At 38.3% G+C, this 14,017-nt stretch overlaps 1 protein-coding gene across 1 annotated transcript in view; it reads left to right on the forward strand.

Annotated features, from left to right (window-relative positions):
- LOC127454388 (threonylcarbamoyladenosine tRNA methylthiotransferase-like) overlaps window positions 1–14,017 on the forward strand; it is a 594,560-nt gene that overhangs the window by 156,671 nt on the left and 423,872 nt on the right. The gene's annotated exons all lie outside the window — the stretch shown is intronic.

Below are 14,017 nucleotides of genomic sequence, written 5' to 3' on the forward strand. Positions count from 1 at the left end.
GACAGATCCTAACAATCTATCTGTGGTGTCTAAAGTAGTATGCCGTTTTTGCCATGAATGCTGGATGTAGGGCTGTGCGATAGGACGATATAATCGGATATCTACGATATCTGACAAATATCCCAGTGCCAATTGCGACAGTCATTGACAGATGATTGACAAAATTGGGAAATTACAAAACCATGGAGCTGGGAAGTCGGCAAATATATGAAATAGTAGCCCAGGGTGTGAAATTAGCACACGGCAAATGTGGGTAGCCTGTATCATGCGCATGGCGGGTAATTTTACTCATATACCCGCCACTGTGGTGGGCTAACTGTCAGGCACATGACAGTAAATGCTGTTAGACACTAGGGCTGAAACAATTAGTCAAAATTATTGACAATGTCGACAAAAAATTGTAAACAAAAATTTTCTTTGTGGAATAGTCTTTGATGTCATTCGACATAATTGAGATCATAAGAAACTCTAATGATGCCGTGCGAGAGCAGCACTGCAGCTCACACCTGACTGAGGAGAGGAAGAAAACACAGCTCACAGTCCAGATGCACTCTAAACTTTCACAGCTTCAGGTGATGTAGATCGCAAAGCATGAGGAAATCATACAAAAAAAAAAAAAGCAAATAAGTCAATACAGAAGCACTCTCGTTGTGGAATAAGCGGAGCCGCAGCTGCTGCTCCGCAGAAGCAAAACTTGTGTGTTGAGTGTCTTTAAAGGAAACACATCCGTTACATCTTTAACACATGCATTACATCTTTAATGCAGTTATATTTAATGTGTTATAGCTTTAAAGTTCAAATAATAAGGAAGCAGGTCATATAAATAACTACAAACTCTGAAACTGGCATTTCTCTGTGCGGTCAGCGCCTCTTCTATGAGTTGCGCAAAGTGTCCCGATCGGAGGGGGTGGATGGTGGCTGCACCCGGCTGAGGCACAGTCTGCCGTGGGGATGCTCGTCTCTCGAACACACGTTCTTGCTGCAGCTAGATTATAACATGATGGCTCATGACTTATTGTATCATAATACAGTATATGTGTCACTGTGCATTTATTATCGTGAAGAAAATTGGCAGTACGCAGTTTTATTAATAAGATAGTTTATTTTTTTGTGAGTTAAAGATGGATTGAAGTGAACAGAAAGGTGAGAGAGGGTAGTCTTTGCCCCATTATACACCCCATTATTGCATTATACATTATGCAAAAAAATACGTTTTTGATTTTGTTTTGGCTTGTTTTCCAATATAAATATCTAAAATTCCTTTAAAACAATATACATTTTCTTTAGCAGCTATACTGCAGAAGTATTCTTTTTTTTTATTATCTGAGAATGTTGAATATAATATTAAAAATACAAATATTTTAAAATATCTAAAAATCCTTTAAAAAAAAAAAAAATAAAATAAAAAGATGCATTCACCCGAGAAGCAGCATAAGATATTTAGACTTGTTTTTAGAGAATGGATCATGAATATAAGTATATTTTGTCTTTACTGCACTCACAGAAGTATAACCAAGTGGAAAAATACACTTAAATACAAAATACACTTATATTTGTCTCTTAAAGCAAGTCTAATCTATCTTATATGGTGCTTCTCAAGTAAATATATTTTTAGACTATTTTAAATGGAAAACAAGACAAAAACACTTGATAACAATAGGATTTTTTTTTGCAATTAATTTTTTACTGAATTAAAGTTTTTTTCGTTTTAATTCAGTGAATGGCATTAATTTTAAAAGATTATTTTGTCCGCTTTGTTGTTAGCAAGCACATTTAATATAACCTTTTAAGTCGGGCACATGCTGAATAGTCGGTTAAGAGCTAATGATTAATCGTTCAATAATCGTCCGAATAGTAAAATAATCGTTTTATGAATTGTTAGATTAGCCGATTATCAAAATAATAGTTAGCTGCAGCCCTATTAGACACACAGATAATTTTGAAATATCTTTGGTTTAAGTTGTTTCTATAAATGAATTACATTTTGAAAGCAAAATCAATAAAGCAAGAATATTCACTGATCCCTCCACTGGGGGGTTGACGACGTAATCGGATATCGCAATATTTTTATACCAACATATATTGAAATATATGTATTGCAAATCGCCCAGCCCTAGCTGATTTTCCCCATTCCCTCACCCAATCTGTCCGTCCTCTCCTTTCAAATACCCTGTGCTTACAGTGCAAATGCAAAGGTTGCATGTTTCTCTCTCTCAGTATGGATTGATGATCTGACAGATGGCATTGAGGGTTAATCGGCATGAGCTCTACCTGTTTACATGCAAATATTTAAGAGCTGCTGGCCAGATGCCTTTTTGTTTGCTGCAGGCTGCTGTTTCTTTTTTTTTTTTTTCTCTTTGTGTCTGCTGAACTTCTGTTCTCCATGACAAGGTGTTTAGAACAGGTTGGACTTGATCTTGCCTCTGTTTACTTTTGGGTGGGATTATGACCTGCAGGGTTTTATGTGTATTGTAACCCAAGTATGTCTGCTTGGTGAAATCTTTTATTCAAATAAAAGTAGAAGTGTTAATTTCCTGTGTTGAATGGCAACCAACATTTAAGGCACACATTGTATATGAGTTTAGAGATGGCAGATAGATTGTTCAGGTCGTATTTTGGAGTTAAGAGCAATGTGAAGTGAATGAATTTGATCACTGTATTTCTGTGGCCGATTATGTTATAAGAACCCCTTTTGCTTCTTAAATCACTGTAGCGGGATCAACAAAAAGGAAGCGGGAAGCAGGGTGGCAGTCCAGGTAAATCAAGCTTTAATGGTTTACCAGTCTAACAAAGTCTTTTTCGGCTTCAAAGCAGTGCGTTTACTCTTCAGCTTCACAACAAGGTATCTGCTCTAGACTTAGTCTTAAGAGACAACACAAACTCATAAATAATTAAGGTTAACAGCTTTGCAGTGTTTAGCTTCATGATCTGGCAGGTCTGTGTGGCTCGGACTCTCTCTCTCTCTCACTGGCGTTCTCGGTGGTCTTTTCAAACCCATTTCCATCGTCACTGTAACAAGACACAGGTGTTACATATCATTAATCACCAGGTGATGGCCCTTACTGCTTCCTCTCTCCCCAGTGACAGACACATGACCACGTCCCGTTCCACAACCACACATTTAACACACATTTGACTCGATGGTGTTTTTGCAGTGCTTTGTGTTTTTTTTATTTTTATAACTGTACAGTGCTTTGAAAAAGTATTTGCACCCTTCCTGATTTCTTCTTTTTTTGTGTATTTTTCATACTAAATCGTTTTAGATCTTAAAATGAGATATAAAATAAAGGCAACCTGAGTGAACACAAAATACAGTTTTCAAATACATATATTTTTTATTGAAGCAAAAAAGTTATCCAACACCTATATCATCCATGTGAAAAACGAACTGCCCCCTTAAACTTAATAGCTGGTTGTGCCACCTTTAGCAGCAACAACTGCAACCAAATGCTTCTGATAACTGGAGATCAGTCTTTCACAACACTTTGGTGGAATTGTGGCCCACTCTTCTTTGCAGAACTGCTTTAATTTAGCCACATTGGAGGGTTTTCAAGCATGAATGTTTAAGGCCCTGCCACAGCATCTCAATCGGGTTCAAGTCAGGCCTTTGACGAGGCCACTTCAAAACTTTAATTTAGCTTCTTTTGAGCCATTCAGAGGTGGACTTACATTGGATCATTGTCTTACTGCATAATTCAGTTGCTCTTGCACTTCAACTAATAGACTGATACCCGGAAGATCTCCTTTAGGATTTTCTGGTAGAGAGCAGAATTCATGTTTCTCTCAATTATTGTAAGTCGCCCTGGCCTTGAAGCAGCAAAGAATCCCCACACCATCACACTACCACCACCATGTTTGACCGTATGTATGATGTTCTTTTTGTGGAATTATGTGTTTGATTTACGCCAGATGTAATGGGACCCCTGTCTTCCAAACAGTTCCACCTTCAACTTGTCAGTCCACAGAACATTCTCCCAAAAGGTTTGAGGATCATTGAGGTGTGTTTTGGCAAAATTCAGACGAGCCTTAATGTTCTTCTGGGTTTGTAGTGGTTTTTGCCTCGCCCCACTTCAATAGATGGCATTTTTGGCCAGTGTCTTTCTGATAGTGGAGTCATGAACAGTGACACTTATTGATGCGAGAGAGGCCTGCAGTTACTTCAGTGTTGTCCTTGGCTTTTTTGTGACTTTCTGGAGTCATCGCTATGCTCCTGGAGGAATTTTGGAAGGTCAGCCACTTCTGGGAAGGTTCACTACTGTGCCAAGTTTTCTCCATTTGGAGATAATGGCTCTCACTGTGGTTCTTTGGAGTCCCAGAGCCTTTGAAATAGCTCTGTAACCCTTCCCAGACTGATGTATTGGTGCTGCTGGGTGAGACCTTTTAGCCAACTTTATGCTGCTGAAAAAGTTCTATTTAGGTGTTGATTTGATTGAACAGGGCTGACAGTAATCAGGTCTGGGTGTGTCTAGTCCTGCTGAACCCCATTATGAATGCAGTTTCATAGATTTGGGGATTTAGTAACTAAGGAGCAATACTTTTTTCACACAGGCCTTATGTTAGATTTTGTTTGAATTTTTTCAATTTAGTGTGAGATATACACAAAAACAGAAGAAATCAGGATGGGGGCAAAAAAAAAAATAATTCACAGTACTGTAAATGCAATGAAAGGACCACGCCTCTATATGCCACAGTGGCTGTAACCTCAGTGTTTAGTTACAGTAAAACATTATGAAACATATGCTGAATAAAAAAAATAATAATAATAAAAAAAAAAAACTATCAAGTTTGACCCACACAGAGTGGTGTAGAGTGTTTTATCTCATTATTAACACTAAGCAGGTGCTATCTCCTCAATCTGTCATTGTAGGCCTGCTCCCTGTAAGAATCGGCTATCAGAAGAGGCCTCGTATCTTTTTATGGCCTTTTGAAAGTCACCTTTGTGCTTCAGGAACTGTATATAAATCCTGATTGTGATGCCCAGAGGATGCTTGGGGGCTTAATATAGAGAAATGCACAAAAGCATTAAGAATAATAGTTGACTTATTAATCATAACATTTGGTTCCCCTTTGGTAACTAGTAATTAATAAACTCACATTTAAATTCGAATTCATAAAGCAATCCATTTAAAAAATATATTTTAATTTTATTTAATTTTCAGTAATAGTTATTTAATTATTCAATACAAACAAGTCCAAGGTGGTTTGTAGAAACTAAGATTTAGTGTTTGTTGTTCGAAGTTTATAGGCCATTGCAAAATAGCCAATAGATGCACATCTGCCGCACATCAGTTGAATTCAGAATTAATTCCAGCAAGTTACTTCAGGGCTCAACTTTAAGCAAGGCCCGCTGGCCCGAGACTATTGTGGGAGATTTGGGCCAGTGCTATGTTATCTGCAATAAATTGAGCATTGTTGCTGCAGATTGTGCTGATTTAAATGTCACTGAGGTAACCTTTTTCTGACTAGTCATGAAAGCATCAGATAAAATGTGTTTTAAAAGATAAATAAACCAGTAATGTGATTATAAATTATTATTATTAATGTGACACCATATGTCATTGTTTTTCAGTAAAAGTGTTATAGAACTAAATTACAGATTTTTTGTTTTTGTAAAAGAGAGAACAAAAATACTTAAGGTTAAATTAAAAAAAAAAAGAATATATATATATATATCTATATATCCAACGAAAAGAAACACTTCTTGAAGAAAATAAAAATCAGATAAATATCACTTGTTGCGAAATAATTAAATGACTGAATTAATGCGGAGTTCGTCTTTTGGCTTTCATTAGATTATTTTGCGTGCTTCGTTTTGAGGTGGTAAAACAGATTGCTTGTATTACGAGTGATTGTTTTCGACATATGTTGCACCTGTTTTAATAACATGCTCCTTTTCATTTTCTTGACCTGTTTGGGAATCGTCCTGTACTGTGGAGATTTCTTTCTCCATTTGGGGTTTTTCTGTGTCAAAAATTATTGAGTAGCGCGAGTGATCCCACTCTGAGCTCTCCTGTCTCTGGAGCACAAATATCGGAGAGCATGCTGGATTCGCGCACACTTCGGAGCTCCAGAGACAGCGTGCCACAGTCATGTGAAACATTCGCATGTCAGACGGGAAGAATATTTATAGTGCTTTTAAGTGCCAAACATGCAATGAAGGTCATTAAATTTACTTGGGTGGCCGCAGAAAAATTTTCAATGTCGGAAAAAACCCTGTCCATGTTTCTTCAATTCTCTCAGTCTCACGTGAAGCCCTGCCCACTGATAGATAAGCCCACGATGCGCACATGGATATTCATATATCGCGATATACACGGTATCGCAAAATCTCTATCGATTGACACTTTATATCGTTGGCATGATATATATCGTCATATCGCCCAGCCCTGCGATCTCATGTTACGTTCGGTGAGATCAAACGACTATTCGTCAACAAAAAAATTTGCAGACAATTTTTTTATTGTCAACGATGTCAACGTGAGCTAATCATTTCAGTCATACTGTCATGTCATCTAAGGCCATGTTCATACTAGTCCATTTCTGTTTGAAAACACAGTTTCCTAATGTCATCAATTTCCAAAGTATGCAGTAGTAGAGTGCATTTTTAAAACACTCACCAAAAATGCCTGTTTTTGGCTGGAGGAATACGGTGTTCTAGTGTGGCTGAGAGGTCTAAACAGCTAAATTAGTGCATATTAGTCTTCACTTAATAGTTGGCTTTTATAGGTGCTGAAGAGTGATATACATCTGGATGAACAGGTGTTTCACTTCATGGCTTTTACTGATTTGTGTATTTTACTAGAACACTGAATTGACCAATCAGCATCCAGAACCAAAATTGTCAGTTTTATAATAACCCACAATAAAGGTATAATACAGTTCTTTTGTTAACCTACAATTGAATATAAAAGAATAATTTTAGACTACTTTCTTTTTGCGAATTCAGGATAATCAAAGCAAGCCACAGGTAATGAAGAAAACACATGTGCATCTCGGTGTGCCATGACTGCACTGTCTGACTGCTGTTATTCACACCTCGGCGACGGTTAGCGGCTCTGTGTGTATCAAACACACGGTCGGTTGGGTGTCAGTGTCACAGAGAGTGAATACTGTTTGGATTTAAATGCAGCTGCTGTGCGTTACGCTATGCTCATTGCACAACTGCACTGAAGTGTGACACCAGCACTTCTGTGCTTGCTTTGACACAAAACAGCTGTTCAGGTCTTTATTAATGGAATACTATGATTTTCCTGTTTTTTATTTGTCACAGCAAGAATTTATTTACAGTACACAAAATGCTATCGCTTTCTCACATTACTCACACCTACACAGGAAGTGCCATACAGCATTGCCTGGATCACACACACCTGCTATTTTGTTAATGACAAACATTCTCAGGTTGATGCTCTGAAAACATGGTATGTCACCATTCACTTTCATTGCTTCTTTTTTATGTAATGAAAGTGAATTGTGACTGAGACTATTTCTCGTTTTGTGTTTCACTGAAGAAAGAACGCCATATGAGTTTGAAACAACATGACGGTAAGTAAATGACAGAACTTAAATTTTTGGGTGAACTGTTCCTTTAAAGACATGATAGCTGTTACAACACAGGCAGGGCTAAATGTCTAGTTGCATCTTGTAAGCCATGTCTTGAAGGCAAAGTCAAAACCCATTGAGTGCTGTGCCACTACTCCCAGTCACTTGTCCACTTTTTTCTTTTCTTCCATCCTTTCGTTTCTCATCCCATTCAAATCTTGCCCTGTGGTGCCACGGCTCTCTCTGCTTCAATTCTCAGTGACTGCTCGTAGACTTTACCTCCACTTCACGTTATACTTAATTTTCCAGATTGACTTTTACACAGACTCTCTCTCTTTTTTTTTTGCCCCCATCTCCTGCTCCAGGTGTCCATAAGGCTTTGCTCATATCCTGCTCTGAGGTGACAGTTTAGTAATGGTATTTCTGATTGACAACCTCTGGTGCAAAATCTACAAGGTTCCCACGGTAATGGGAAACCTGGAAATGTCAGGGAACTTTAAAATTGTGATTTCCAGGCCTGGAAAAAGTCATGGAAATTTCTGTAGAGAATATAATTTTTCTAGTTATGTGCTCAACTTTAAAATATTTCATCAGCTAGAATTTGTTCTTCATGAGGGCAGACTGTATGAAATTATTTTTAGAAGTCCTTATCCAGTAATCATGAATGACAGAAGTAATTCATGGACATTTATTGGACACAACTGAAGGTGTGGGAGCCCTGAACCATTTGAGCTGCCTCACTGTCTACTGCCTACCTAGACAGCTGCCTTGTAAAACAGCATAACTGTCTAGGAACTCTAAAATGGCTGATTTGGAAAGCTCTACATAGCCAGCAACTTTGTGCACAGCACACATAGTGCTCTGCACGGGAGAGTCAGTATGCATTGATTTCAGTGAAGTTTGACATTAGCATGCTGTTGAACTAATGGCATGATACTTTGATAAGCATATGAGTTTTTTCCTCAACTCCGGGTACGTTTAGCAATGTGGATTTCTAAAAATAAAGTCTTGTTAAAACAGTTATCACACTCTCATTAGTTAAATTAGTCTACTAATAATGTCCAACCATCTATGTACTTTAAATGCATCACAGGACATTTATGTACATTTTTTTCTGAAAGTCAAGAACATTCCCACCACAGTGTTAACTCCACTACATCACAAATTCTATATTGTATTTATGCTGCGTTCATGTCTGTCGGAATTATGAGATAGCAACTCCGAGCTTTTCAGGTCCTCTGACCTCGGAAGTTATTTGTTTAAATGGCAATTCACATAATGGCAAAATAGCTTTGTTAAACGCTGCTGTTAAACGGTGAACACTTCCGTGTAGTAAAAAAAACAAAAAAACGTTGTGTTCCATTTGGGATGATACTACACTTCAAAAATTCATACACTACATGGCTGTGTGCATTGTAAATTTTGTTAGTGTATAGTGTGTTGTTTGGGACATAGCAATAATTTGTCACATCATTTTTTTGTAATCGCAGATTTTGAACGTGCTGAAATTTGACACTATACTTTTCCTATCAAAATTCATTTATTTCCATCTTAGGACAGAAAACAGAACAGTATGTAACAAAATAATGCTTTATTCACTTTTTCCTATCAAAGTTTTCCACAGTATAAAGATAGAAATGCACTAAAATAGCACCAATTCAAGTAACATTAAATATTTCCCGAAGTCTATGTGGGAGGTTGACAAAAGACCTAGTCCCCACATAGGTTGCATTTTCATAGCAATGTGAATTAAATCTCTTAAACTATCATCCTCCACAATATTAATCAGCTGGCAGACTGTGGCTATCCACTTTGTTACAGCAATCGTGAAGCTGCATTCATGATTCGTGTCAGAGCTTCAAAGCCAGCATCAAGCGCCACTTTGAACTCACCATGAAAAGCGCTTGCAGACAAAAAAAGTTTCATTCTGCTTTTTGGTGATAGCTAAGACATGACATGCGTCTGTGGTAATTAAAATGTTTAAGACTAGCATAGGCTGAAAAATACTTGATTTCTCTCACAAGTCCCATCTGAGCATAGTTTTGTACATCAAATAGCGTTAAGAGCTCCTCTCTCCATAATTTTATAACTGACACTGAATCACTGTTGTGTGTGTGTGTGTTGTGAAGTGTGCATCAGTGTTATGATTCCGGGCGGACACATTACAAAGGCTTCGCCCTTTAAAAATTATGTAAAAATGCTGTAAAAATTAACAAGTGTTTATGCTGTATTAACAGTAATTGCGTTAATCACGATTAAGAAAAATTAACACATTAAACTTTTTTTAATTAATTGCATGCATTAACACATTAATTATGACAGCTCTAGTTCTTTTTTTTAAAAAAAAAAACAATTACACAAAAAGCACACTAGATATCTATGACATTATAAAATGGCATATCAAACAGAAATGTTTTCACTACCTTAAACTGAGGATGTTTTTTACTGGTCATAATCTTGTAATTATGGTAATTCTGACATGATGTGAATGCTTCATTAATATAATGATGGATATTTATTTATTTTTTTTATTATAATTTTTCTTTTTTTTTTTTTTTTACATTTTGAAATAAAATTGCCAGTCTTGCTAAGGCTAATTTCATAGCTAACATTTTATGTATCCTAAATACACAGTTAAATAATATTTTCACAGCTTGATTGGAAATGATGGCCAATAAAAAGTCTGCTCAAATTGATATTTACCTTGTTTTTTGTTTTTTTCCTTCAAACATCACATCCTATTTCATCTCAAGCATGCTCTTCACTGACATTTTATTTTTTTTTTTACATGGTTGACAAGTACACGTACATTTGAAAACAACTTTATTAGGGGCAAAATTGTTTGGTGTGATGGAAATGGTGCCACAATAGTGGGACTGTTGTAATTCTTATTATTTTTACAATAAAATAAATATTGAAATTATTCACTTCACTCTGTTTAAATAACCATAGTTTAATCATAGTTGTCTATGATGCCTTGAAATTCTGCCTCCATAGGCAGCTCAGTAGGATTTGAACTTAAAATGTTCATTCAAATCTTCTGCAGCATTTTAAGAAATTCTGGAAATCTTGTTTTTTGTTGCATTGACGGTTTCACCACCTCCTCTTGTGCTTTTTAGAGATGCTTATCTCAGAGGAGCTGGCTTGTATTGTGGCTCATTATGAGTCTAATGCTCTTGAGCATCCTTTTTAGCATAAGAGACTACGTTACTCAGTTTACTCAGTGAGGCAGCAACGTAGCCGTGAAAGCCGCCTGACGCTATTGTATGGCTCACAGTAGGAGCAAGCATGTAAAAAGGCTCAGGTGGCCAGTATCTGCATCTCATTTGTACCTCAGCGGGTGAACATCGGCTTTTACAAGGTCAGGTTAATGCAGTCTTTTTAAAAAAGCAGTAATATTTTTGCGCAGAGAAGCGAGCCTTGAGAAAAAAACCCTCCCTGACTTAATTAAAAGTGAATAAAAGAGACTAGGATGTATTTCATTAAATATCACAACAAGGACTTAATGCGAAGTAGCACAAACCGTTTAGGTAGAGACAAGGAACCCGTGTACGTTTGTGGACTGAATTTAAATTTTTTAATTTTCTTCAGGTAACAGGGCTCGACAATAAGGACTGCCTGATGGCCCGGGGCCAGTGTGAGAAAGATTTGGTCCAGTTTTTAGAACTGTCGCTTGCCCGATCGGGTCAGTGCTGCATTTATAACATTAATTGCAAGCAAACAACAAGCGAGAGAGCACAAAAATTACACTGCGCGAACGAAGTCTTTTAACTGAGGAGCAAGCGCGAGTATATTTATCTCGCAAAGACGCGCAAATGCATAATATACTGGACGCGCCAAGGCACAGTCGCGTGCAGACACCGAGCGCACTCTCCTAGCACTGTCCTCGCTCTTTTCCAAGTGTCTTAGCAGCAGCTATTACCAATGTGAAGAAAATAGCAGGAAAAAAACCCACTTAATGAATTTCATAGCGGGATTTAATGTCTTGTGCAACATTTTAAGTATCCCCGCACATTCCGTGTTCACAGTGCTCAAAATCCCCACATTTTTCGTTTTTACATGTTGGTGAAAATTTTTAATCCACACATTGGAACACAAGAAATCAAGAAATCAGTTTCTTTCTATAGGACTGAAAATCCATGTCTCCGTGCATAGGTCTCATCATCTCTCTCCGTGCAGCGTAGACTGTTTAACATGCATGTGCTCTCATAAAGGGACAGAGCGCTAGTTATATTCCCACTGTAAAAAACAAACAAACACATTTTCTCTCATTAATTCGGCTTTAGAGATGAATCACCGAATGAGATGTAATACATTTTGTTAAACCCCATTTATACACGTATCTGGAAATCCCGAGCTGCTCAATATCCAAAATGTAAGTATACATTTAATTGGGTAATGTTTCAAAACATAAACATTAATTCGGCATGATAATGGCGTTTGATATGAAAAGAAGCAAGATCACTATGGCTATTACACTATTATTATCAGAGCAGTTCAGCTGCAGGGTGAAGATGAATATTTGAAACAATCTACTTCATATCATCCTCATAAAACACCTGTTACATGTCTAATTTCTGGACCATACAGGTATTTTTTTCTTTTTTTTTCTTTATATATCAGTCAGTGTTGGTCTTGTTTGGGTTGTCTGATTTCATGTTATATACACATTGTTAATTCACAGATTAGGCCTAATATCTACCTTCTGTATATTACACATCACAACCGATTTAGTAGCAAGTCTGTTTTTTCAGCCAATAATCAGATCTTTAACTCAGTGAATGATCTTTGATCCTTCTTGTGAAAACACTACACATGGACAAAAGATGTATGATTAAATGGATCTACTTTTGATGAGCGAAAGCCCATCATCTCCTCCACAGAGCTCTTGGCTTAAAAGCACATGTGTAAATGGAAGGACGGCTGAGGTTAATATGATGTATTTATTAATTTTTATCTGTAAAGCACATACACTATATTGCCAGAAGTATTCACTCACCCATCCAAATAATTGAATTCAGGTGTTCCAATCACTTCCATGGCCGCAGGTGTATAAAATGAAGCACCTAGGCATGCAGACTGCTTCTACAAACATTTGTGAAAGAATGGGCCGCTCTCAGGAGCTCAGTGAATTCCAGCGTGGTACTGTGATAGGATGCCACCTGTGCAACAAGTCCAGTCGTGAAATTTCCTCGCTACTAAATATTCCACAGTCAACTGTCAGTGGTATTATAACAAAGTGGAAGCGATTGGGAATGACAGCAACTCAGCCACGAAGTGGTAGGCCACATAAAATGACAGAGCGGGGTCAGCGGATGCTGAGGCGCATAGTGCGCAGAGGTCGCCAACTTTCTGCAGAGTCAATCGCTACAGACCTCCAAAGTTCATGTGGCCTTCAGATTAGCTCAAGAACAGTGCGTAGAGAGCTTCATGGAATGGGTTTCCATGGCCGAGCAGCTGCATCCAAGCCATACATCACCAAGTGCAATGCAAAGCGTCGGATGCAGTGGTGTAAAGCACGCCGCCACTGGACTCTAGAGCAGTGGAGACGCGTTCTCTGGAGTGACGAATCACGCTTCTCCATCTGGCAATCTGGTGGACGGGTCTGGGTTTGGCGGTTGCCAGGAGAACGGTACTTGTCTGACTGCATTGTGCCAACTGTGAAGCTTGGTGGAGGGGGGATTGTGGTGTGGGGTTGTTTTTCAGGAGCTGGGCTTGGCCCCTTAGTTCCAGTGAAAGGAACTCTGAATGCTTCAGCATACCAAGAGATTTTGAGAGATTTCAAGAGAGTCCTGACCTCAACCTGATAGAGCACCTTTGGGATGAATTAGAGTGAAGACTGCGAGCCAGGACTTCTCGTCCAACATCAGTGTCTGACCTCACAAATGCGCTTCTGGAAGAATGGTCAAAAATTCCCATAAACACACTCCTAAACCTTGTGGAAAGCCTTCCCAGAAGAGTTGAAGCTGTTATAGCTGCAAAGGGTGGGCCGACGTCATATTAAACCCTATGGATTAAGAATGGGATGTCACTTAAATTCATATGCGTCTAAAGTTAGATGAGCGAATACTTTTGGCAATATAGTGTATATTGGATTACATAAGGCATAAATCATATCTTGCAAATTATAAATGTGATTCAGATTTGGGGGACATTGTTAGGAATGCCCAATTCCCAATGCGCTCTAAGTCCTCGTGGTGGCATAGTGACTTGCCTCAATCTGGGTGGCAGAGGACGAATCTCAGTTGCCTCCGCATCTGAGACCATCAATCCGCGCATCTAGTCACGTGGCTTGTTGAGCACGTTACCGTGGAGACCTAGCACGTGTGGAGGCCCACACTATTCTCCACAGTATCCACACACAACTCACCATGTGCCCCACCAAGAGCGAACCACATTATAGCGACCACAAGGAGGTTACCCCATGTGACTCTCCCCTCCCTAGCAACCGGGCCAATTAGGGACAGTGTATTAAAAA

This window comes from Myxocyprinus asiaticus, chromosome 16, assembly GCF_019703515.2.
Source record: "Myxocyprinus asiaticus isolate MX2 ecotype Aquarium Trade chromosome 16, UBuf_Myxa_2, whole genome shotgun sequence".
NCBI lineage: Eukaryota > Metazoa > Chordata > Actinopteri > Cypriniformes > Catostomidae > Myxocyprinus > Myxocyprinus asiaticus.